The sequence below is a fragment of the Caretta caretta genome, chromosome 1 (assembly GCF_965140235.1).
Source record: "Caretta caretta isolate rCarCar2 chromosome 1, rCarCar1.hap1, whole genome shotgun sequence".
NCBI lineage: Eukaryota > Metazoa > Chordata > Testudines > Cheloniidae > Caretta > Caretta caretta.
In genome coordinates, this window is record NC_134206.1 from 168,662,531 (window position 1) to 168,690,155 (window position 27,625).

The 27,625-nt window shown below is 39.2% G+C and overlaps 1 long non-coding RNA gene across 1 annotated transcript; it reads left to right on the forward strand.

Annotated features, from left to right (window-relative positions):
• The first annotated feature begins 15,853 nt into the window (after window positions 1–15,853).
• On the forward strand, window positions 15,854–27,324 carry LOC142073443 (uncharacterized). The gene is made up of 2 exons (XR_012670349.1): window positions 15,854–15,988; window positions 25,624–27,324. It is a non-coding gene; the product is annotated as an uncharacterized LOC142073443 (long non-coding RNA).
• The last annotated feature ends 301 nt before the right edge of the window (window positions 27,325–27,625 follow it).

Genomic DNA, 27,625 nt, shown 5'->3' on the forward strand with positions numbered 1-27,625 from the left:
CCCAAACTTGGTTCGTGGTTTGTTCATGGTAAGCCCCGGTGGGCCGTGTAACACTTTGTTTACCTGAGCATCTGCAGGTATGGCTGCTGGCAGTTCGCGGTGGCCGTAGTTCACCGTTCCCGGCCAATGGGAGCTGTGGAAAGCGGCACGGGCCGGGCCAAGTTTGGGAACATGTGATCTAGACCATTGCCATTAGGAAGCTTTTCCTAATGTGTAACGTAAATATCCCTTGCTGCAATTTAAGCCCATTGCTTCTTGTCACATCCTCAGTGGTTAAGGAGAACAATTTATCACTGTCCTTGTTATAACAACCTTTTAATGTATTTGAAGATTTATCATGCCCCCCCTCAGTCTTTTCTTCTCCAGACTAAACAAACACAATTTTTTCAATCTTTCCTTGTAGGTCATGTTTTTTAGGACTTTAATAATTTTTGTGGTTCTCTTCTGGACTCTCTCCAACTTGTCCACATCTTTCTTGAAATGTGGTGCTCAGAATTGGACACAATACTCCAGTGGGGATCTTGTCAGTGCGGAGTAGAGTAGAATAATTACTTCTCCTGTCTTGCTTACAAAACTCCTGCTATCACATCCTGCTATCACATCACTCCTTGCTCTTTTTTTTTTACAGTGGTATTACATTATTAACTCATTTAGCTTGTGATCCACTATAACTCCCAGATCCTTTTCTGCAGTACTCGTTCCTTGGCAGTCTTTTCCCATTTTGTTTTTGTGCAATTGATTATTCGTGCCTAAGTATAGTACTTCCCATTTGTCCTTATTGAATTTCATCCTATTTATTTCAGACCATTTCACTAGTTTGATTACAACAAGGTCATGTATCAAAAGTCTTAATCTCTTCATGTAGGACTGGTACAGCATGGGCAAAGAGAAGGCAAGCTTGCCCATACCATGCTGCCAATGTGCCTCAATCTGACGGGTAGATCCAGTCAGTCTTTAGCCTCTGTATAATTACAGGGTAACATCCATATGCTCAGTACTACACAACCCAGAGTAAGGTAGTACCCAAACAGAGAAAACGTATACAACCCCAGGCTGCAAGTCAATCTGTGTAGGTGTTCCCCTCTGCCTGTATGGAGCTCCCATGACTTCAGTAGGGTTCTGCACAACCGGGGGTCCTCTGCCAGTATGGATCAGCTTGCACAACTGGAGGCTAAAAGACTGATTATAATAAGAACTGAGCACTGCCATTGACACTAGAATTAATTTATGTACTAAGAAAAGGAGTACTTGTGGCACCTTAGAGACTAACCAATTTATTTGAGCATAAGCTTTCGTGAGCTACAGCTCACGTGAGCTACAGCTCACTTCATCAGATGATGAAGTGAGCTGTAGCTCACAAAAGCTCATGCTCAAATAAATTGGTCAGTCTCTAAGGTGCCACAAGTACTCCTTTTCTTTTTGCGAATACAGACTAACACGGCTGCTACTCTGAAACCTGTCTTTATGTATTAAGTTTCACTCTTTTGGAATAAGGGAATATGTAAAGTCCAGTATATTGCATTAGCAGCAGATCTGGAGGTCTGGGTTTCTCTCCATATCAACTTAATTCAATTTTTAAAAATGATGCCCTCTGAATTTTTAAAGTAGCAATTTCCATTCTTTGTGCTGGAAATTACTAGAAATGGGGGGGGGGGGGAGGGATAGCTCAGTGGTTTGAGCATTGGCCTGCTAAACCCTGGATGGTGAGTTCAATCCTTGAAAGGGCCATTTGGGATCTGGGGCAAAAATTGGGGATTGGTCCTGCTTTGAGCAGGGGATTGGACTAGATGACTTCCTGAGGTCCCTTCCAACCCTGATATTCTATGATGCTGTAGCTGGGAGGATAGCACAAACACTAGCTCTGTTTCAGAACTTGAGCATTCAGCTTTTTTTTTTTTTTTTTGGATGGTTTAAAAGTTCAGAGACTGGCATTCCTCATTTCCCAGCAATGATGCCTGCAGAAACTAGATCTGGACATTTTTGCTGGACAACTCTACAAATAAAAACTGATCTCCTAAGAACAGCGTACTGTACAGAGTACCAGACTGGTGCATTAATGGGTATGCTGATCTCTCTTTATGAACTTGCAGCATTGCTGGCTAAGGTGTGTGTGTGAAATTAATTCATGACTAGATACAGCCTAAATGTTCTGTTATTAGACACACTTATCTGAGGCAATCTGGAAACGACTTTCCTTTCCTAGACTGCTCATCTTTGAAGTCAAAAGGTCATAAAGCATTCCAGCAGCCAACTGTGGCACACAGGTTGTCTTTTTGTTTTGTGCCTACTATAACCAAGGAGAGCACCCCCCCCCCCGTTTTTTTTTTAAACTGTTCTTCTTTCATCCCTGTAACAGGAGGCCAAAGTAGTTTGCTTGACCTTTAAGGAAGGTTTGTGGGAGGGAAACATGCCAGAGCTTCTGGCCTGTTGTTCATAACTGTAGCTTTATCTCATTGTGTGGCTCAGAACGCTGCTCGGCTTTCGTCAGAGAATCAGGAGTGGAGGCCCCTCTGGGGCACACTATCTTTGGATTAGCAAAAGGATGAAAAAGAAAAAGCTTTTTATCTTAATGATGGGCTATTCTTCATCTTCTCAGCTACCAGAATTATCTGCCTGCATTGGAAAACATTTCCTGAATGTTTCATTAAAACAAACCTGTTTTGTCAGAAAACACGAAAAAGAGATGATTAAAACAGCCTGGTATGGCGTGTGTTTTATGATGGCCCTTTCCTCTTGCTTCTCTGTACACCCTTACCTTTCAGTCATCAAAGACCAGAAGATAACAACAGGAGCCAATTTCAACTAAACACTGACTTGTGGGCTGCTATGACTGAGATTAGAAAAGGATGGATTCAAACAACCCCTTGGACCAGAGATAAAGCTCGTGTTTTCTCCTTTTGGTGTGAGTACAGTACATGCAGTGCAATAAGAGCAGAATATTGCTGGTATTAAGTCACCTTGCAGGAGGTATTCAGTGTTTTGAAGGGTTTGGTCTTGTGATTACTCTCAAGCATTTCAGTACCAATGAAAATAGATTGGTCCCAATATAATGCATGTAAACCCATCATTGATTACCAGCTATGGACCAGATTCTGCCACCTGGAGTAGTGCCTGACTCTGCAACTGGTTCCACTGAAATCAATGAAAATCAATTCAGTTTGAGTAAGGGTAGCAGAATCTGGTGCTTTATGATGTGGTCTTTCTTTCTGCCCCTCCGGGTCACAATTTATGACTTCCTTTGGCATTTTTGCAGCTACACCTGGACTCCAGATCTGATCTCCACATGTTTTATTCTGACTCCTAGTAGATGGCTGCTATTTCACTGACATTCACATGTGAATTTTCTGGCTGTTCTGTCCCCTGTGGTTATAATTCCCTCAGAGGCAGCTGCTCTTCAGCAGAAAATCATAATTTTGCAGCAATTGTGATTTTTTTTCTTCCTTTTCCATCGACAGGTCTCAGTCTGATTTCCTCTCATCTGATTGCTTGTTGCCCCTGAAATCCACAATAGCAAGGGAACTATTACTCTGTCATCGTCTTCCATTTCTACCTTCCCCCTAAGTACTGGCTTATTAAAATTAGCATTTATTCTGTACAAAGAATGCCAGCATGTTTTCCTCTGCTGTATACCTTTCCTGTACATTGCTTTTGTCTTAATGTGGGTACTCATATGATCAGTGATCATTAACCAAGTCTAGCTAACATTTAACTTTCAGCTGAATAGCATATTTGAAAAATGCAAACCAGAACTTTTGTAAAGCAACTGTGGAAAATTTGTTGCACTGGTGTTTCATTAGAAAGCTGTAAATAATGACAAATTAAGGGCCTGTAGATAGACTCAGTGCTTTACCCTTTTACAATAATGAAGTTGAATTTATAAGGAGATATCAAGCAAAAATATCCACTTTATTGATGAAATGCATCCCTGTATAGCAGGCCAATACAAGTCCTAAATTAAGTATCCAGCAACTTGAGCAACCTACAGTTTATTTTGTTCAGGGTATTTAACACTTTTATAGCACTCTACATATTCAGTGCACAGCTCCAACTGACCTGGGTTCCAAGGACTCTGCATTTCTGGAAAACAGACCCCAGTTGTCTCAAGTTGGGCATCCAAAACAAGAATATAACTAGTATCCAGCTGTGGAAAGTTTGGATTAAGTGACCTGCCCAACATTACATAGAAACTCTGCGGTAGTGACAGGTATAAACTCCAATTAGCCAGGGTGACATTCAGGGGCCTTAAACTCAAGACTATCCTTTCTCTTTCTGAAATATCCTGCCTTATTCACCAGACACTTTTCAACTTCTGTAACAAATGAAGTGGGGGTCACCATACATATAAAATGATGGTGTCTAAATTAGCTTTTACCACTCCAGAAAGAGATCTTGGAGTCATTGTGGATAGTTCTCTGAATTCATCCACTCAGTCAAAGTGGATGCTGCTGACTCAGCAGCAGTCAAAAAAGCAAACAGAATGTTGGGAATCATTAAGAAAGGGACAGATAATAAGACTGAAAATATCATATTGTCTCTATATAAATCCATAGTATGCCCATATCTTGAATACTGCGTGCAGATGTGGTCGCCCCATCTAAAAAAGATATATTGGACTTTGAAAAGGTTCAGAAAAGGGCAACAAAACTGATTACGGGCATGGAATGGCTGCCGTATGAGGAGAGATTAATAAGACTGGGACTTTTCAGCTTGGAAAAGAGATGACTAAGGGGGATATGATAGAGGTCTATAAAATCATGAATAGTGTAGAGAAAGTAGATAAGGAAGTCTTGTTTACTACTTCTCATAACACAAGAACTAGGTGTCACCAAATGAAATTAATAGGCAGCAGGTTTAAAACAAATAAAAGGAAGTATTTCTTCACACAATGCATAGTCAACCTGTGGAACTCCTTGCCAGAGGACGTTGTGAAGGCCAAGACCATAACAGAGTTCAAAAAAGAACTAGATACGTTCGTGGAGGATATGTACATCAATGGCTATTAGCCAGGATGGGCTGGGATGGTGTCCCTAGCCTCTGATGCTCAGCTCACTTAGCATGTGGTAGTTGAATGGGGATGTAGCATGCTCAGTTAAGGTGAAATTTTGGTTAGAGGCCAGCAGTATTATTTTCCAAACAATTTGTGTATGCTTAGTGTGGATGGAATCTTTGGAGATATAATGTTGCCAGTCGCTAGCAGCCAACTCTCACATGCTCAGTAGAGGAAATTTTCATGGGCTTATTAGTTGGACAAATTTGGGTGGATACTCATGGGGACAGCAAAAAACACACCCCTGATAACAGTGTAACCCCTTGCTAAATTTCAGGTCCCTGCTCTGAAGCGTGGAGCACTAGGGACTCTCAATTATATGGCTGTAAGAATTTTTGTACCTGGGTAAAGTTGGTTTGGTTTTTTTCTCTACAACCCAGTTGTTAGAAACAGCTGAACCATTTTAGCTAGAACTTAAAAAAAATAAAAATCATCGTAAAAATCAGCCAAGGCAGACACCTTGAAGTTGGTAGCAACACCTATAATATGAAAGAGAGACACATAGATGCATAAGGGTGTGTTTTTAAAATTGATATGTTCTCAAATCTAGTTAGGAAGTAAAGATCTTTAAAAGCCAGACTCCCTATCTTATCTGGATGCTGTACTTCTGGCTGCTTTACACTTCATGGGTTGACCCCTGTATCCACTGAAATCAATAGCAAAATTCCTGTTGACTTCAGTGGGGCCAGGATTCCACCCTCTGCCTGACTGCTTTATAGAATGTGAATTATATTCCTTACCTCAGCCTAAATCCTGCATGCACAGATTACCAGATAGAGTACTTGCCACCCTGAGTAGCTTCATTCAACTCAATGCAATCAAGACCTTAGCAATCAGTAGGGCTGGAATAGATCATCATACTTGGTGCTGGATACTGGGGCAGAGGCTGGGAGGTTAGACCAAACGCTTGGGTAAATCACAGCATCCACTGATTAATGTCGACCCTTCCTTGTTAGAAGCGTTGCTATTAGTCAAACACCCCAGCACTTCTCACAAGCATGGGAATTGAGAGGGAGAGGATTTGGGTGGGTGGAATTACTTTGTAAGATGGCACTTGTGAGAAGCAGGCCTCTTCCCACTTTGCCCTGCCTTCTATTGTGCATGTCCTACACTCCCGTCAGGTTATGGGTGTCAAGGGGGAGAATATTTCTTTGTTGCTGCCTCTGAAGGGAGGTAGGTGTGTGCACATGTATGTTGTGGTAGCTGGGGAAGTTGCCATTGCACTTAAAGCATATAGGTAATCTGGACTTGAATGCAATTGTATGGATTTTGCCCATTTGGATACATTGGGACTTCTAAACAAATGCTCTTGTTGCACTGGTACATTGAGACTTCAGAGCAACTGAGTAGAGTTATTGGGCTTCCTCCTCTAACAGCACCACAACAGCCTGTCAGTGTGAGTTTCCTTTCGCCTTCTCCCCTCAGGTGCTGGAGTAGTTGGGGTGGTGGACTGGTAGGCTGCAGCCCAGCATAAAGCTCTGGGTGCCATCTTGAAAAGTGATACCAGAGACACAGTAGATACCAGGTAAATATTCCCTTCCTCGTTACCTGGCCCACACTCCAGACAACCAGGTAAACTCCTTTGCATGAAGTGCCTCAGACTAGGGAGGCTATAAGCTCTTGGGGAAAAGGGACTATCTTTTTGTTCTGTTCGTAGAGCACCTGGGCCATGACTAGGCACTACAGTAACATAAGTGATAATAGCCTTCTCTCTCAGCTGGTGGTGGTGGTGCCTACACTCTACCCCTCTCTTTGATGCTACTGGTCATCGTCATCCCCTCTTGCTATCTGCAGAAACCTCATTCCTTCTGCTTCTATGAAGTGCTTGCAAAATGGCAACTAGAGCACCTCCAGCGTGAACGCTCTCATTTGGATTTGTGCTAGAACTTCCACTCAGTTAAATATTCCCCAGTCAGAAAATAAGAGGGCTTGAGTCGCAGCCAAGTGGAGATCAGCGGTTTCAGTCACAAGAACAGTCTAATACAGCAAAAGATTTATTTAAATACCTTTAGTCACGATGCACCAGATCCTCAGCTTGTTAAAAATAAATAAATAAGTAAATGAAAATCAGTATAGTTTCCTTCACTTCAATGGAACTACACCAATTTATGCCAGCTAAAGATCTGACCCACTGTTATTGTACACAAATCTGATAAGCAAAAATACATTAGAGAATTTATTTTAGCTGTAGTCATGTTCTAGACAGGACCGATAAAAAGTAAAATGTCGCTTTCCAATAATCATTCATTGCTATGTTACAAAGATGCAATTACAGGTTCTGATAATAGTCTCTCACATAGAAATGATATTCAGTTTACATGCACCCAGAGTGCCCTATTTGATGGCCACAGCCAGGCCAACCCAGCAAGCTGTGTTGGGTTTTCAAAACATAACCTAGCAGATGCCTTTTCTGTACCATCCTTTGACTGGTAAATTCTTGCTCAAATGATAGTATTACTTGTAGACTTAATGCCCCCCCCCCTTTTTTTTAATACGTACAGGTTTCTCTGGACCAAAAGCTAACTTGCTTGTCCTGATTTTGGCCCTGAGGTACATGTGGAAGGGGCAGGGTTAAAAGCTATAGGCTCCAGTCCTGCAAACCCTTTCACAGAAGTAAAATGAAGTATTTTCAGGATAGGACTCCAAGTTAGGAATAAAAGCCATATTAAAATTTACATTAGCAACAGATGATAATGCTAGCAAAAGAGAGAAGTTGAAAACTCTATTTCAAATGCTGATGGTTATCTGAAGATCAGGAGCTAAATAAACAACTTGTTGGGTGACATCTCCCAGACAGATGCTTGGTAATGAGAGAGTGAGAGAGAGCAAGAGAGAAGAATTCTAGATGCTTTACAGCTGCTGGAATTTTTCCAGACTTACATCCACTGCAAATGTGTGGTCAACTGGCATATTTACTGGTTTATTTTCTGCAAATGATATTTTTCATTGTTTTCTTGTGTTTAAATTAATATTAACTGCCTGCATAACTTAGAACAAATGCACACTGTATCAGACAAACATATCTTCAGCTGATGACATCGAATCTGAATGGCCTCTGATATGAATCTTAAGGGTTGTCCTGGACTTGCTTCCTGTCAGCAAATTAATTCCTAATCTGCAAACAAAGCTCTTTGCATGTTGGGTTACAGGGCTCAATTTGGCTGCTTACCCCTCCTAAAATCCTTGGCGCCGTACATCTCTTACAGTGAATGATGTGTGGGTAGTGAAGAATCTCTTCTACATTTTTGCATTTAGTCTCTGGCCTGCTACCTAATTTTGTTGCAGAAGGATACATTTCTTGCCACGCTCTAACCTAAATGTATTCTATTTCTTGTTTTGTTGAAAATTTTCAAGCAATTTAATGTGTTACATCTATGCACTATTTGGTTTTATATTGTTTGGTCTTGCTTTTCTGAGCCGTAAAATGGCACGGAAAACCCATGAAGCATGCAGTATTCGGGAACATACAAACTGTAAGCCATTTACATACTTTTCATTGTCTTTTTTTTTAATACAAATCAATACAAAATTGATGATAAAATAGCATTTTTATTATACTTTATTCTGTAACAATCTAATGCAATCATAATATAATACAGAAAAGGACAAATTCTGACCTTGGTTATGAACATATAACTCCTGGCAACATCAACATATTTAAGATTTTGTATTAAATGAGAAAACCCACCATAACACATTGAACAAATGCACTAATTAATACAGCTCTGAAATTGGGTAAGAAATCCTCAAACTGCTTCTGCTTTTAATATGGTAAGTTACTCTTCAAGAATAGCCAGACTGAGCAAAGCAACATACCGTCCTGTTGTGTAATGTAACACACACACTTTTCAGGTTTAGTTCCTTAACTCTTGTAAACTGTAGTTTCTATAGTTTCATGGACTATACCAATTTACAACAGCTGAAGTTCTGGTAGTCACTTCCAATTTTGCATTATCTTGTAAATGTAATGTCATTTCTGTGTTTAAGTGAAGCCATGTCTAGGAGGAATCACTTTGTATCTTACACAGAATGGAACATTCTTCCTGATGTGCGAAGCAAACTGTGCCTGGTGTGCTTGCAGGATCTGGATTGAATAAGAAGGTTCCTGCAAATCTTTGCAAACAGTTACCTGAAGCTGATTTTCTTCCATGCAAATAAAAGCTGTTAGTTACTAGTTAAAAGTTGTTGCAAATTACATGGGCAAAAACAGACGGTTTGTCGCCCCTATACTGAGTGCATGATTAATGATGGTTTATTTGGGCAATCCAATACTGTAAATAGGGAAGCATATTTTTAGGACAGAAACAATGTGGTATATTTAGAAGTACATATGCATATTACCAGTATTAAAGCTACTCCAGGTGAGCGTTAGCCATATCCATTGTAGCAAAGATATCAAAGAAAACTCTTTCAAAATTTTTTTGCATAATCATTATGGCACTTTAGATTCATGAGAGAAATCGTTGAAATAAAATAACTTTTGGCATTTAATTCTACTGATTGCTAATGTTGCCAATATATTATCAGCATCAATACATGAACATCAGAAAAAATCAAGAAAGCGGCACTTGATTGTTTCCCAGAATATAGGAAAATTGCACTTTGAAAATTCTTTCATAGCCTCTTTATATTGAAAAGGGTTCCTTATCTTCTGAACTTTCAGACTGCTAGCCCATGTTTTCCTTTAGGATAGATATTTTTTAAAAAAATGATGTGCTATAAATTTAAATAGGAAGCTTCTGAACAAAAATGCAAGTGATCGACTGCAGCAAAGCAGATAGTAAGGTATCTGTTTCCTGTCTGAGTAAGTGCTATGAACTGCCAAATCACAGTACTGTAGTGTGTCATACTTTTAGGTGTTACCTCTGTGGAAGATGTAATTCTTGGATGATCAAATATTCCCTGCACTACTTTCCTGGAGCCCTATGGTGATAGAAATTGTTTGACAATATGTAATTTGTTTTAGATCTTACACTAAAACTTAGAATAAGGTCCTGATCCTGTCTTGAGCACTGTGCAAGTGATCGACTGTGGATTTCAGTGGGGTTCTGCTTGGGCACAGGGGTCTGCATGTATTGAGTTCACTGAAAGATTATGGCCCTAAACTTTGCCAGTGGGTCTTATGTTGCCTATTTATGCCCTGATCCTGCAAACTGAATTGTGTGTGGAGTCTCACGCCTGCCAGGAACCTCACTGAAGTCCATGACGACTTTGTGTGTGCAGAGCAAAGTCTGTGTGGATGCACTGACAGGACTGGTGCCTTAATTTGTAGGAAAATGTGCTCTCTATAGATGACATTTTATACAAATTATAATGTCTACCTTTGGTAATATATCACATCAGAGACTAATCAATGACATGGTAAGCATTTTTGGTTACAGTGTGCAGTTTCTCAGCATTTGCTTTCTTTGGCATTAGAGACTTAAAAAATACGGTATGCTGAAACCATATGTATAAAAATCAGTCTCTGCAAATCTGTAGAACATTTCCCTTTACTTTATCAGAAATACAGCTAAGTATTAAGATAATTAAAAAAACCTATTGGGTCAGGAGGAAAGACTGAAAAGCATAAAGTAGTGAATCTCTACAGAATTTGGTTATATATTTCAATACAGCATAAATTACAAAAGTAGATTGCAACGTTACACTGGGTGAAGGCTGCAATGTTTATCCTGTAGTTTACAAGACTTACCCACCTCTTTGGGAGGCTTAATTGATTCACGTTTGTCAAGTGCTTTGAGATTTCCTGATGAAAGGCATTATACAAATAAAAAAATGTGGTACTAATAAGGTCTCTTCATTTTATAAAGCTACTTGATGAAACATTTCAGATCAGTGTGACTCACAATGGATTTTGAAACTCTAAAATGTTTTACAGATAACCTGCAAAGGGTTTATTAGAAATTAGACCTTATGCCTTTTATTTTTTTATGATTTGTATATAGGATGCCTGAAAGGATTTTATTTTTTTCTCAAATTTGTATTTTTACTTTAGGAATATCAAGTTTGATCTTCTCTATTTATGGTGGAAGTCTCTGAGCACATTTATTGTGAAATCGCAACGTTAATTTGAATCTTCAACACTAGTACCCTTTATTCAAAATTGTAGTTGATTTTAAGTTTAGTACACCAATATGTATAAGAGTGAAAACATACAAAAGCTAGGGAAAATGAAAGGAAGGACATCACTTATCTAGTTACTCTACTTGTATGTTCAGGCACTTACAAACTTTGATGGCTCAAAGTTTGTTTTATGTATTGAGTATATATAACATTTTTTAAAATACAGAACTTGTAAAAAAAAGGACTGATTTTTTTATTGCAGAATTTATTGTTTTGAGGTTTAGTCCCTATATCCCTTGTAGTCAGTGAGAATATGGGCACCCAGCAGTACTTTGTTGGATCAAGCCTTTAGTGTCTTAATTTTTTGGTCATTCTAAGTGTTGCCTTTTCTGTACTCATTATTTCATTCCAACGCCTTTTTGTCTAACCTCACATTCCTGTCTGATCATTAGAATTGCATACAGTACCCTTTAAAGTTATTCTTTGGCATGCTATGCTGCCGAAAGGGAAAGCTCTTTTGGAACATTGTTCGTTGCCAGACAGGAAATGGTATAAAGAAATAGCTTTTACTATATCTAAAGACTTTTTTCCACCTAGAATTCATCAGCAAAGTGGTCTATGTATATAAAAAACAACAAATATCCCAGGTTCAGTCTATCTAGTGCTAGTGGGATTTAAACTCATATAGAGTATGTGCTAATTATGAACACTAAGAAGCCCCGAGTGAGTAGTCAGGCTGCAGCTTGTGCTAACCCTGGCTACACTACTATTTTTAGTGCACTAGCTTGAGCAGAGCTAGCGCATATCTGTCTGTGGTAGGAGGCACAGTGTAGACCTACCCTTTGTTTGTGCAAGATGAACACTTTCGGGATACAATACATATTTTGTATTTCTACACACTTTTTTTTAACTCTTTTGAGCAATGATGAGCTCAGATGCAGGGTTTCTTACAGAATCAAATGAAATAGACAACCAGTGTGGTGTTCAGGAAGTGGAGTGGTGACATTTGGATAGTAAAGCACTGTTCATGTCAGATCTTGTGTTCTAATCTTGCCAAGGTTAGTAGAGACCAAAAATGATAGCCATTTGGTCACCTACGTGAAATCTGTTGGTGGTGCCAACCCAGTTCCTAGAGAACATGCATCTACATTGCAACATTGTAAGTACTTATGGGCAGCCTTCAGAGAGAGTTTTAAATGCAGCTGGTGCGGCTCTCTCCTTCTTAAAAGAGGTGGTCTAGCTGTCATCACAGAGGCACATTGGTGGGGATGCTCAGGCACTGATGCTGCTTGTGCTGGATCTTTCAATTAATTTGCTTCATTCTTACCCCCTTCCATTACCATTTGACTGATTTTAGATTTACTGAATGTATTAAACGTGAGCCGAGGGAACTCAGACCTCCTGGATATATTCAATACTTTGCAGGATCAGGTGCCTAGAGCCTGATCCAAAACCTGCTGAAGTCAATGGGAACCTTTCTTTTCACTCCCGTAGGCTTTGGATCAGGCCCCTAATCAGGAAACAAAGCAGACAGCCATAAGGCACTAAAACTTGATTTGTCATTTGCAAGTAATCCACAGAGCAAAAATATTGTAAGATATGGATAAACTTCAAGGAAGCATGATTATTAATTGCATTTTGGTAGCCCAATCAGGCATTTGGGCCCATCAATTCTAGGCACTGTGAATACCTATAATGACTCCCTGCCCCAAAGAATTTACAATCTAAGTATAAGACAAGAAGTGGCTGCAACAAGCATATGCAGAGGAGTGCAAAGTGACAGTGGTTTGAGTGTGAAAAATCACTCTACTTACATCTATTCTGTGAACATAAAAAGATGGTAAAAGTTGCTGAATAAATTAGTTATTGTTAATTATATATTATGCCTTGATTAAAACAGATTACTTTAATAAAGGCTTCTTACCATGGTATCTCCTGCAAAGATTTCTTATTATAAAACCTCGATTTAAAGTAACAAATGAGTTACAGTATTTTTATGTTCCTAAGTCAATAGGGGTTATGCACAAATATCCAAGAGAATCTAACCATTTGATTTAATTATGGTTCTGTCTCTATTAATGTAAAATGTTATATCAAGGAAATTCAGTAATTTATCTTTGCTTGTTGCTTTGAAAAACTTTTTAAATCTTGGTCTGCAGATAATAATATGATACATTGGGGGAGTTATTATTTCTGGCCTTCAAGTCTATTCTTGAAAGGGACTCAGCATTGTTCCTCCCTGAACAGAATTTTGCAGTCACTTTTTTTGACCAGATAAAGAGAAGTTGGTTGAAGAATACCTTACAGTGCTGTAGTGTTTTTGTTAAAAGGCCAAAGAAAATGCCCACACAATTTTATGCAAAATACAAAGTTCAAATAGAACGGCTTCCTTTCTCAGCAAAAATGGTAGCTTGATATAACCATCTGTTTTTTTATACTACTGTATGTGACTGCATACTGCCCCAGCTTTCTACCTATAGTGTAGTGTGCCAGTCTATCTTCCCAATAGCTTTATGAAAAATAATTTACTATACCATGGCTGTCTTGACATTCAGAAATGTGGAAGTTGAGTGTACTCTATGCATTTAATTTTTTTCTATGACCTGATTCAAATTGCAGTGAAACCAATGGGATTCTTTTCACTCGTTTTAATTACCTTGGAGTCAGGTCCTTAAAGGTGAAATTGTAATAAGGACAGTCTCAGCATACCTATAGAATTTAAAAAATGCTTAAAGCATACTAATATATTCCTTTTAAGTTTCATTGTGCAGCACAGACATGGTAAATGGATCGAGTTTGTCTCTGTTGCTCAAGATTCCAACATCCTTTTTATCTCATCCCAGCAGAATCATGGATCGTAAAATTGTCACTGGACTCAAGCAGATGTAATCTTATGAGAGCTACATCTTATTTTTGGCAGTGTATTTATTTTTATAGTCTGTTCTTATGCTGCATGTGGTTGTAGAGAAACTCTCTGATAGCAAATATCAAAGGAAACAACAAAGTTTTCTGATAGTGAATGTTTTCCAATTTCCAAGAGCTTTGTGCTCAATTTTTAATGATCTTATATCTGTCTACAACTACATAAAATACAATTTATTCTGCAGAAGATCAATAACACCTTGAACCTAAAAGACAACTTTCAGTATGCACAATGAAAGCAATTTTAAGTAGTCCTGTGTGAAGCTCAGCAGTTTGGTTTGTAGAGACTTGTGTGTTACTCTGTGTTTTGGATTCAGTTCATGTTTTTTGGATGCATTTCATGTGGGCTTGTTGTCATGGAGTTTTACTTTGATTTTTACGTCTCAACCATTTCCCAAGACTCTGGTTAGGACTTCCATGGTTTGCTTAGTTTTGAAATTTTGCAAAATCATCACTCTTTTCATTGTTTTCACTGAAAATTGTAAGTTGGCCTTGGCTTCTCCAAATATGGTCCAAGGTTTGTTTACTTGCAAGGTTGATCAATTTCAGGTTTCCATGTGAAAGTTTTGTACCATTCTCATACTATATCATAATGATTATAATCAGTCTGCACAGTGTAGTACAGAACATACAGAAGACTCAGAATGTGTCCTATTATGATGAAGACCTGAATTAGAAAGGATTTGACAAATGGAAAAACAAACAAAATCCTAAAAAAAAAATCAACGGAATGATCAGATTGTTCATGCTTTAGCTATTTACGTTTTTGTATTGGGTTTTTTTATTAGTGCTGAGGAGCAAATTGCAGATGGTTTTGTACAAGCTGGAAATCCTACAAAAATTACCTTTCTTGTGGTATTGCTGTATTTCCCTTATGAAATCAGGAAATGTTGGGAATTTCTGGAAGAGGCTACCTTGTGCATATTCCAGACCAAATTCCACATCAAGGATGTTTGGTCAGGCTTCTTAACCCTCTTCCTCCTCCTCCCCACAAAACCCTAAACCAAACCAAACAAAACCCCAAACCACAATTTATGGATACTCATATAAATTGATCCAAACCTCAACATTTTGAGGTCCGCTCATCTCTAAGAAGAATCCAACAAAATGCTAATGGCGAATACATTAGCAGTTAAGTAAGAGGCCTGCCACATATTATAAAACGTTGCAACTCCTTTTCAGTTTGTGTGTGTGTGTGTGTGTAATTTTCATTCTATTTTCCTGTCACACGTGTTTAAAATAATTAAGCAAAATGAAACATATTAATTGATATGTGATCTCTCTGCTGCAGACTTCTTTTTTTAAAGACCTATATGGGTCTATGAAATCTTTATTTTAATTTTGGGAAACAAGATACGTCAGGAGATCAGTTTCACAAACCTGTATGATATCCTTGGGTGTTAATGACGGCTGCTTCTGGGACTCTTCATGACTGGGAAGATGGGAAATAACAGAAGTAGTAAGACCTCTCCCTGTTGCCTACACATCTAAGGTGATTCAGGGAAAAGTAACTTTTCCTTGAAAGTCACTTGTGATTGATGCTCAACAAATTGTCTCTAGACTGTAATCATTAAGGCAAAATGCCCACTTTTCAAAATAAAGATTCAGGTTGACTAAGTTTGCCACATGGAGGATATATATATAATGAAATATCAAGAGGTCAAAAATAAAACACAAGACCAGATCCTCAGCAAGTATAAATTTTAACGGGGAGACATGTATTTGCAGCAAATGGGGATCTGGCCCATAAAATCTGTTGGTCTCTGTGGTTTGATCGAAATGAAGTAATGGGAGCCTTTCTGTTGACTTTACTAGCTGTTGGAGCAGACCTCAGCACTCAACTTATGGAATTTTCCAGAGTTTTAAAATATAGAAAAGAGAAGAATTTGGTTGCTGGCTGCCAGATTTGTTTTGAAGAAACAAAGCTCATCATGAAATACATTACATGCAAAGAAGGTAAAAGTATTACATTAGCATTGGGCAAACCCACTGTTCAGAGACTGAGTTTGAGCACCCAAAAGATACTTGGTCCTGATTCTGCAACCCTTACTTGTGCTGATAGTTTCACAATAGTAATTGATTTGTCTTTAGTGCAGCACCTGGAACTCCCAGGTACTTAGCACTTCTCAGGACTTGGACCCAAATGCTGACATATCTTCTATACATGGAACCTGCAGATTCTGCAAAACTGGAAGGAAGAGACTTTCCTGTGCCTATTGTGATAGTCCTTTATTCTGATAAGGCCAGAAACACTAACAGCTTTTCCTGTGGTGTTTTATCACTTTTGCTTCTCATCCCAGTCAGCAGCAGGGAGCTTGCTAGTATGTAGAAAGGAAAAATGATGCTTTCAATTAAAGTTATCCAGTTGCTCAATCCTAATATAAACATATAGTTTAGTCTTCCTAGGACCCTAAAATCACTGGCCTTTCATATTTGGGTGGACCTTGGCATGTTTGGTGTCCCCTCCCCACGATCCATCCCTTGTTACCTGGGGGAGGGGCTCTGTCCTCCTCCCACTGTGCCTGAGACTTCTGAACTGCAGGGCTCTCCAGAACCACAGTGGCAAAAGGAGCAGAACATGCAGCTCCTCTGGTATGGCTGTACCACCCCCAGCCCCACCCTCAGCCCTTCCATGCAGCTGCGGGCCTGCCTGTCCTGTCCGGGGTCTGTAAAGCAGCCCTGCCAGAGGACAGGGCTGGAGGGAGAGGGGGCAAGGCTAGGGGTGGTACAGCCGCACTGTAGGAGCTGCTGGCGTGGGGCCACCCGGCAGGCCCACATTCTGCTCCTTTCGCCACTGTGGTTCTGGAGAGCCCTGCGGTTCAGGAGTCTCTGGCGCAGCGGGAGGAGGACAGAGCCGCCCCCAGGTAACGTGGGATGCATCATGGGGAGGGGGAGAGCATGGGGCCCCGGGCTGGGGGCAGGGCAGGGTCATATGAGGAGGTCATGTGCCTCCCCCTTTAGCTGGTGCAGCGTACCGGTAAGAAATGAATTCTACTTGCACCACTGTGCAACATCCTCCTACTATTAAGCAAATAGTTATTTTAGTTACATTCGTTATTTAACTAGATTTTTATGGTGAGCTCAGTGTGCACAGGACACATTACGTTTGTTTGCTTACAATAATCTATTTAGTGATGTGCTAGCCTCTTCCAAACTGCCTCTGGTGCCTAGCTTGCAGAACTGTGTGAACTATTTGTAGCACAACTTATTCAATGAACTCAGCCTGCCCGTTCTGTCTTGCAAATAAGCACACACTGGTTTTGTGGCCAACATTTTGAAAGTTGCGTGTTTAAAAGTAGGTACCTGAACTGATACTAGAAGCCCCAATTATGTAAAGACTTGTGTACATGCTTAACTTTATGAATGGAATGGTTCTGTTAAAGCTAAGCACAGGGCCTACAAGTGTAACTAAGAGGCCTTTGAGAAACCCTTTAAGCTAATGAGCTTAACACCTTCCCTTGTAATATCCCTTTTTGTTAATACTAACTGTACCTCAAGTGGGGAGGAGGGATAGCTCAGTGGTTTGAGCATTGGCCTGCTAAACCCAGGGTTGTGAGTTCAATCCTTGAGGGGGCCCTTTAGGGATCTGGGGCAAAAATTGGGGATCGGTCCTGCTTTGAGCAGGGGGTTGGACTAGATGACCTCCTGAGGTCCCTTCCAACTCTGGTATTCTATGATTCTATGGATAGTAAGCCCTTCCCCCAATCACTGGGCTTAAAAACACCAGATTTATGTTGACTTGACACCAAGATGTATAGAATCTCTCTGAGGGTATGTCTACACTGCAGCTTGGACTGAACCTCCCAGCATGGGTAGACAGGCTTGAGTTAGTGCACTAAAAATAGCAGCGTGGATGTTTCAGCTAGGGCGGCAGCTCAGGTGCTCAAGCCCATCTGCCACACTGGGTCAGAGCTTGGGTGGCTAGCCTGAGTCTCTACCGGCGCTGTAACATCCATGCTGCTATTTTCAGTGCTTTAGCTCAATCCCAGGTAGTGTCAGTCTGTCTGTTTGGACTGGGGGGCTTGGTCCCAGCTGCAGTGCAGACATACCCAAAAAGGCTAGTTTCTCAGAACTAGAGAAATCTACAAATCATCATTGGACAAGGCTAGAATTATAATACCTCCTTATTGAAGAACAAATCACTATACAGGCCCATCAGTAATTGGATGAGAGAAACATTTTTTTTGGTAAAAATCACCATGAAAGCTGTAAAGAGGCAGCTTTGTAAGGGCTGAGACACTTAAGGTCTAAACATTCTGGTATGCTCAAGGGCTAGTGTAAGTGAAATGGCACGTCTAAGGAGAGGAAAGGTTCCTACAAGGACATTTTCAATGACCTATTGAGCTGTTTTTATGAAGACTGAGGCAGATTTTCAGGAAGATCTGTAGGAGTCTTTTACAGGATTATGAACAGCTGACTTGTCCTTATGCTTAACTGGAGCCAGAATGATTGACAGAGTTACTACTCCAAGTTTCAAAGAAGGTAGACCATGAACCTGCCAGACTTGTTACTGTAGCTGAAAAATCTAATTTACCCTTTGATTAATGTTAGCTTTCTGACTTGTCTGATAGCCTTATGCAAAGGGGTATGTGTGTGTGTGTCAAACTGTTAGTATGCCTGGACCTGCTTAACCTTTCCCTTGGGATTATTAATTTTATGTTCTGGTTTTAAGAGTAAATCTCCCTCTCTCACACATGTAGAATTTCATGTCTTTTTGGCCGTGTCCCAAAAATAAAATAATTCACAAATCTCTTCTGAGAAGCACATTTTTCTCAATTCCCACTGGGCTAGCAAATCCTTTTAACTATGCTTTATAGTGAAACAAATGCTTGTTTTTAAATGTCACCCTAAATAAAGAGAAATACATTTTCCAAGGCAATACATACATTGTATTGTTAATAGGATGCATACAGTGCTCAAGGAGAACATAATTAATAGGTACCGGAGAGGCTTTTTTATGCATGAGAGAAGAAATCTTTGTAGACAGCTAAGTTGGAAGTCACTGGAGCATCCTGTAACAGAATCAGTACTGACTTATTATTCAATATTTAAAAGCAAAATCCTTTCTAAACAGAAGCTCATCATACTATTAACATCTTTCCCCAGTGTAATACAGTCACTTGAGATAATAAAGCAAAGGTAACATAAAAATAGAATTTCTGGGTTCTTAAGTGGAGATTATTTATATAAGTATCAGTTGGTGAAGCATACCAAATGATTTGCATTGCTTACGGCAACCTCATTTTATCTTCATGGATTTAGAATATTTTTGTGCCCTATAATACCTGTTCCCTTTCCTCGGCCCTGCAAGCAATAAAAGCCCCTGGTGAAGGAAAACTACTGTGATGCTACCCAGGGTTGTGAGACACCTTGCTACCAGCAGCACTTAGAGTGAGGGAATCAATTGTCTGACTCCACCAGCCTCTGCCAATGCAAACACTGCCTTCCAGGCCTCCTCAGGCCTGCTGTCTCTGTCAAGACACACACCAACCCACACGTCCTCCAACATGTCCCTCTGGCATGTTCAACTACTGAACACTCCCAGATCTTCTGCTCCCAAAGAAACAGTACACATCAGCTTACAAGATTTAGCTCAGGATCTCCACTCCACTTAGCACACAGTACTTATGTATATTTATAATGAAAATGAGGATATGCTTATTATCAAAGAACCAAGATTCAAATGATAGTAAGGAAGAATATTGGAAACACATGATTACATGTAAAACAAAATAAAAGCACACTTTCTAGAGCCTAAACTTAATTCTCAATACTTTCCCCTCTCTCCTAGAGGGTAGCTTACCCTTAGTTCTTTTCTCAGCATTTTCAACCATGATGGCTAGGATTCCCTTTTCATAAGATCAACCCTGTGGGCAATTTGTTTTCACAGATTGAAGCATACCAGAACATCTCTCTGCACCCCCTGATATGCCAGACCAGACCTTCGGTTCCCTTCACCCCTCCTGCCCCCAGCTGCTTATCTGTTCCCGTTGATTTCCTTCTGAAGTCTCAGCAAACGCTTCCTTAACATTTGACTCAGTATGCTAATTATAAGGATGTTTCTGTTGTAAGGCACACAATATACAATGGTCCATCACGGAAATAAGTGTCTCCCAAACTCCTAGCTGGAGAAGTTTGTCTCAAGGCACACTACTTTCAGTGACCTGTCTTTAACTGCGAGGCCTAGACAACATAATTTTCAAGATATATATATAACTGCTCAGATATTTTCCACACATACACCTCACAATGGTTACAATGACCAGTGTGATACAGGCTTTCATTAGAGACCTTAAAAGACATTGTTTTGGCAAACCCAGGGGACCTGGACTCCTATGCCATCTGCCAGTTGGCATCAAAAGGTCATTAGGTCACAACCACCTAAAGGCTAGTTGATCTTACTAGAGCCCATCCCTTTTGTTCTACTTGGTCATGAGGCACCTGATCCAAGGTCCACTGAAGTCAATGAAAATATTCCCGTTGATATCAAAAGGCTTTGGATTGGAACACAGGCTGAAATATGGGCACAACACATGCTTACCAGCCATAGTGGAATAAAAATATTTCTTTAAAAAGTCCTTGTGGATACTTCATGATCTGGATAAAAAGGTTAAATTTATCAATATATTTGCTAGTAGAAGATTGCCCAGCTCTACTCTACATGCACATCTGTTTCCATAGCCACCGCTCGAGGAATTAGTAGCACCGGTCGGGAGACTAAAACACAAAGTGCTCTTTCACTGTCTCAGTATGTAACTTACAATGGTTAAAAGGTTAAGAAAGCTCCCACTTTCTAGAAAATCCTCCTTCAAAGGAAGGGTTTGTTTTCTCCTAATCGATGGAGGTTGGCTCAAATTTTGGAACATGTGAATTTTATAGCTGCCATAATCCACATATCTTCCTGTGAGCAACATGTAGAACTGTATCTCTTAGTTTGTTTGAAAAACAATCAGCATTGTAACTGGTTTAGCGCCCGCAGCTTTGGATCTCTCTTGTGAAATCATTCCCCCATTAGCTCCAGCGAGCAGTCAACAATCATTTTCAGCCAAAATGAGATGCTAGTTCAGCAAATCCTAGCTGGTATGTGGGGAAATTAAAATCTATTTCCAATTCAAACAAAGTAGTCTTCAATATATGAACATCAACACTGCCATAGTTTTACTGATGCTTGGTTTTGGTCTAAACTACATTTGATATAAAGTCTATTCTGAACAGCTGCTTTTGGCCTGACATGTAGTGTCTGTTGCATATATTTTTCAATGATTTCTAGATTATTCTCCATAAGTGCCATTCTCCTACCTTTTATCTGTCTTGTCTATTTAGACTGCAAAAACTCCTTGGGGCAGGGACCGTTGCTTACTCTTTAGTTACACTGCCTATCACAGTGGGGTCCTGATCTTGCTCCTGCAATAAAAATAATAATTTTGCTATAGTCCCCTTATTTACTGTAAAATTTAGCAGTAAATAAAAAGCCCAGTTGTGTTTCCTTAGAGGTCTATAGGGGTGAGTTTGTTCTTTTTGTTTCAACTGGCTTCAGTGAGAACAAGCTCAGGCCCAAATCAACTGTGTTTTGGATATAAGTGACATCTTCCCTAGTTGCCTCAATCTTTTCTGACTCATGTCCCATCACTGATGCTGAAAAAAGTGAATCAGGGGCAATAGACTTCAGAATGGGGTTCCTTCTATCCTAATGGGAGAAATATGCAGTATCCAGATAGACTAGGAGCACTGGGTAAAGGAATCTCCTATCTATAGCTGACAACCTTCAGCCTCACCTTGTGATGGGTGATAGATTTGCAGATTAGGAGGAAGCATTGGGAGGGGGAAAGCTCCACTTAGATCCTATAAATATAGTAACTTTATAGGCAGTATTAATTTACTGTGGGTATTTCTAAGGAACCTATTCCCTTCAGATTTAAGCGCCTATGATGAACAGTTCCCAACTAATAGGAGTGATGTAAAAAAAGTGGAAAAAATCAGATTGTTTCTATTTACTGGGTGATGGTTACCAGCAGGTACATCGAAACAATACCTTTTCCTGGGATACCACCTGTGATTCTAGCTTGCGGAACTCCAGTCATCAGAATATCAAATCCACTGTTCTTAATTACAGACACTTCTCTTCTGAAGTAACATAGATAAATAAGCATATGCTTCTAGTTTCTCTCTGCTACTAGGTGGACAGTTAGGTCTCTTCTTTCCTCTTCTGGCAGACTGTAAACAGGTGAGTATCTTTTCTTCTTGGTCTCAAGCTCCAACCTGCTGTTACTCTAGCTCTGATTTACGCAAAAAGACAATGTAGTCACCTTCAGTCGCATCTTGCAGGCTGACGTTTCTGGTGGTCTGTTATTTAATTTTAAGTTGAATAGCCTTACTGGGTGCTCTTTACTAGAACCACACAAGATTTAAACAAGAAAAATATATTTGTTTGACAAATTTTTTTACCAGCTTTCGTGCAAATTTCAAATGTTTGAAAGGATTTTCAAATTTTGAATATTTTTGAGGGAAAAAAAGTCAATGTTTAAAACTTTCATGAAAAATGCATCCCATGTTCCAATAAGCTCTAATTTCAACACATATCCTTCTCTTTCTCCATGATCATCTTTTTTTGGCACAATAGATATTACATGTTTTTTTTCCCTACTTACATTTGATAGAAAGATAGTTTCCAAACAACTCACTGTTGGGAGATGAGACTCTGGGAAGAACAACAATGGCCCAGTCATCACATAGTTTATTCTCAAACTGCTGTTCCTTTTTATTGAAATGCCATGAAAATTGCCTTGGGTTTTCCTGACTTAGATTCTACAGCAACAGGAACATTAGAAATCACTTTTGATGGAGCCCATGATAACAGCGGTCATTGTTAGCTAGCCTCAACAGCTTTGCTATGCAGCTGAAAGGGGGAAAAGTATTACATATTCTGTTCTTTCAAAGATATTTCAGTGGGAATCAAGCCATTGATCATTTCTTGTATCAACACAATGTCACAAAAGTTTTATAATCAAACAAAGAGCTCAATTATTATATTACTTTACCATGACGCCTTGCCAAGCCCAACTGGATGCTGTGGAAGAAATTATTTTTTTCATGTACAATTTGCATATCATAACTAAACACAGGGAGGGAAGCATAGTGAGAACAACAAAGGGAGTAATAAGGGTTTTGTCTGAGGCCAGGTCAACACTTGCCACAGATAATGGTTGATGATTGAATCACTTGTACTGTGTTACCTACCAGCACTGATTGGTTTTCATCATGATGATAAAAGAAACAGATCTTGCACAGTAAGCATTCGTCCCCATTGTTAGAATTTGAAAGCAGGACAACTGCTTTTCACTCCAGGATATCACAAGTGAAAAATGATCTTAAGAATATGACAGCCCTTCTTAAGTGAATGAATTATTTTCAGTAATATACATAGTGTACGGAGCCAGAGCGAACACACTGAGACATTTTGTACTCAGTTTAGTAAGAAACCTGAACCTGTGAAAAAATTGTTTAGCATAATCCCACAGTATCTGCTTAATTATATTTATTTTGGCTTACACACTGTCACAGATGTTCATCATTAAACAAGAAAAACACTGTACATTTAGTAGATGGTTTAAAGGGAAGAAAGAAACCAGAGTAAAATTTATAAGCATATTTATATGTGACCTCACCAGGATCTCCAGAGTGTGTTTTAGCCACCTGCTGGAATCGGGTTTCCTCTTGGGAGCACATTGACGTAAATCCACTTAACCCTAATAGGAGCTATTGAGATTATTGAATGACTTGGCTAGTGGGCAAGTGAAAGGGGTCTATATAGGTGAAAAACTTTCAAAGGATGTTTTCAGGTTTGGAGGAGATAAGATGTTTGTGTGGGCCTGTTATCACTTTCTCATGCTAGGATACCTTAGATGTGTCCACAGGAATTTGGCCCTTGCAGATTCAGTCATTATATTCACATGGGAATTTTAGCTGACCTTGTCAACTCTGACAGCAGTGATTTAGATAGCACAGAGAGACCCTTCAATAAACCTCCCCAGGTTTCAAGAGCTCTATTAATAGAGCCACGACATCTGAGAGAACACTAGTACTGGAAGTGTGAGGTTTTTAATTATATTAAGCTTTTGCTTGCTTGTGTTAGGTATGTACAATGAAGCCAAGGATACTACAGTATAATGGGGACATAATCCCTGGTGCTTCAATGATACTCAGCTTCACTTCTGCTTCAATAAGTTTTTCCATTCATTCTATTAGGTTTTATCATCAAATCTTTCCCCTTATTTTTAAATGCTTTGAGATTTAAGACTCGAGTTACAAAATACGTATATATAATTGAATAATCTTGCACTTTTTTTGCATGTATGGATTTGACTGGATGTGTATATGTAGTCTATAGCATCAATCAATGTAGGATCATTCAAATATCATTGGGGAAGTAGAAAAGGAGTACCTGTGGCACCTTAGAGACTAACCAATTTATTTGAGCATGAGCTTTCGTGAGCTACAGCTCACTTCATCGGATGCATACTGTGGAAACACCATTGGTGTTCCTAATGGACTTTTCACCTTTGTGGATTAGAATTAGAGGAGGAGAGGAAAGAAAACCAGTCTTTTTTTTTAATTCATCATGATACATGTAAGGCAATAGGCCATATTTGTAAAAATGGAATGAGAGTTAGAACTGACTGTTGTCTCTAATGTACATTTATTAATTCAGAACTCCAGGTAGCCTAAATCAGTCACTTAAGTTCACGTGCATGCATATAACTATATAATCAAAATATAGGAGCACAGACAGTGTCATAAAAACCCACTTGAGCCAGTCCAGTTTTCATCCATATGTATACAGCTCACTGTACTATTGCTACACTAGACCACCAGAGGAGCAAGAGGAAAAGCTTTGCATGTGAAATGGAACATGAACATTTTGTGTTCTTGATGGTTTTGGGAAAGATGAAGAAAAAAACAAAATGTTGGAGAGGAGGCAAAGGTTTAAGTGTCACAGAAAATATGAAGCAAAATATTTTTCCAAATTTACACTTTATTCTAGTTGTTGGTTTCTCTTTAAAACCTGTTCTTTCTTTTTGCTGGAAGAGAAGGAGTGTAAAGATGCAGAACTAAGACTCCAATCAGTTAAGATGGTACCAAAGATAAAATAGCACGTATAAAAAAGGGGAAAAATATATATATATATGCAGGGATGGGGGGGAGAAGGATGGTGAGGAGAGGAGGAGGGCTTGGGTTGGAACATCCCAAAGTCTATAAAGATAGTTTCATAATTCCTCCTATGATTTTTAAAGACAAAATGGAAAGAGTATGAGGTTGGGTTAGGAGGAGCTTGACCTTGCCATGATTACATGCCATAGATTTCATTTCTGAAAGCTTCATTTACATCTCATTGCCTTTGAGTCAGAAACTTATGGCGACTGGTATAGCAGGGGCAAGTAGAACGTCAAAGGACAGTAGAAACGCTACATGTGTGGTGCTGCTGGGGAAACGGAATTGACAAGACTTGGCTCAGGGTTCCATGCTAGTACATTTGTTTGCATAATTGGTATCTTCCCTGCTAACACTGACATGGGCTCTTTTCTGTCTGACAGGTGCATTCTTGAAGACAATTAGTGATAATTGCATCTAAAGCCCAGTCCAAAACCCATTCAATCAATGAGAAGATCTAATATGCAGAAAAGACAGATATACGCCATAATCCCAGAGTGTGAGCTATATCCTTCCTGGATGACATCAGAAATAAAAACTAGTCACCAGCTGGGAAAACATCCAAGACTACGCTGGCACCCTAATCTTACTGGCTAAAATAACAAATAAAATATATAATGAAGAGAATATGCTTTAAAGAGGCTAATAGAATATGCAATTTCTGATATCTTTTCCTTTCTTTCCAATGGGAAGTGTAGTTATAATTAATGTTTTCAGTCACTTTTAGGTCTTGAAAGCTAACTTCCTAGATGGATTGTCTTTAAAAATGGGTGGGGGCATATAATAAAAAAAAATATTGAATGCATGGCTTGTGGATAATAAATTCAGCAGTAATGTATATTCAATAATGTAATTCATGCTCAGATGGAAGAGAACTTATATTTTCATGAGTTCTGCACTTCTAGGCTGGATCCATACTTTTCTACAGCTTGTTGAGGAACCATTTCTTTATCTTGTTCTGAAAACCAGGACAACTACTTTGAACAGACCCTAATATAGTAACAATTATTGACAAAGAAAGAAGTTGTGTGCTACTGCTTTGAATTTCTATATTCCTATATAGAAGTCTGTTTTTATTATTAGTTATGTCTTTCATGTAAATTTGGGGTATGAAACAGCTGCACAATATCACACAATTCATTTTGCCTGGACTATAATCTGCTGGTACAGAATTGTTGCACATGATGAAAATGTAGGTAGACTAATACATGTTAACGATATCACTAGGGATTATACACCATAGATAAAAGTCTTCATTTTTCCATATTCCAGGCTTACGTGGAAAGACTCACTTATTGTAATATACTTGTTCCTTGCCAGCAAGAAACAAGGTAGGACCCACAAAGCACACAGAGGGCAGGTATGCTAAGCAAGATGATGTCATATTATGTACTCACTTTCCTGACCATAACGCCCCTTTAAATATGTTTGGTATTTTAAGTCAATGAAATTACTTCCTTTTTTGTCTTGTAAGCACTCACATTCAAGATGTTATTGCAGTGGTGGAGATTAAATCTTTAAAAGTCCTATTGTGGGTTACGGAAAGACTGCAGGTATGGTCAGGGATTTTGACCTGTTCTTGTATTCATTACCGAAAATAAATTTAACAGTTTAATGAAGCACGAAACACAGTTTAAAATGCAGGGTGATTGGTACAGACCAATAGTTAATGTTTTACTGTTATACATACTTATCCTGTTCAGACTTGTTTCGATTTCCTTAGCTGTTACAGTTCAGAGAAACTTAGTAAGTTAACAAGCAATCAACAAGAGTGGTCATTTTCCATTATTTGTTCAGTTCTTATTTCACTGTTTGTCTTCATGAAGTCAGGCCTTATTATTTTTCGTATTCTTATTGCTTCAGAATTTGATGCAATTAACGGAGAAAAATGTCCCTCCTGTAGATGCGTGTTCCCTTGTTATTGATCATATAGTATATTGGAGTAACTCCTCCATCGTGAAACTGAAGAGAATCTTCCTTGCCTAGCTGCCCTTTGATAGAGCAGAAATGCAAATAAATTACTGTGATACAGCAAAGTGTACATGTAAGTGTAAGTTTGAATAAAAGTATTTAGTATTAATATAGCACTTTGCTTTTTTAGTGTCCATACACATGTTCACTAATGCTCACCATATGTTTGAGTTAGGTAAAGTATTATCCCACGCTATAGAAGAGGAAACAGAGACACATAGATGTTCAGAGCCAGTTTTTCACTGAATACAGGTCTGTTATTTTTGTTCACTCTGCTTGTACATTATATCCTTTCCCTTCCCTTCCTTTTTGTCTTGTCTAGATAAACGTGTATGCTTATGGGGCAGACCATGTCTCTTATTCTATGTCTGTACAGTGCCTAGCACAATGAGGCCTTGCTTTTTGTTGGCTCCT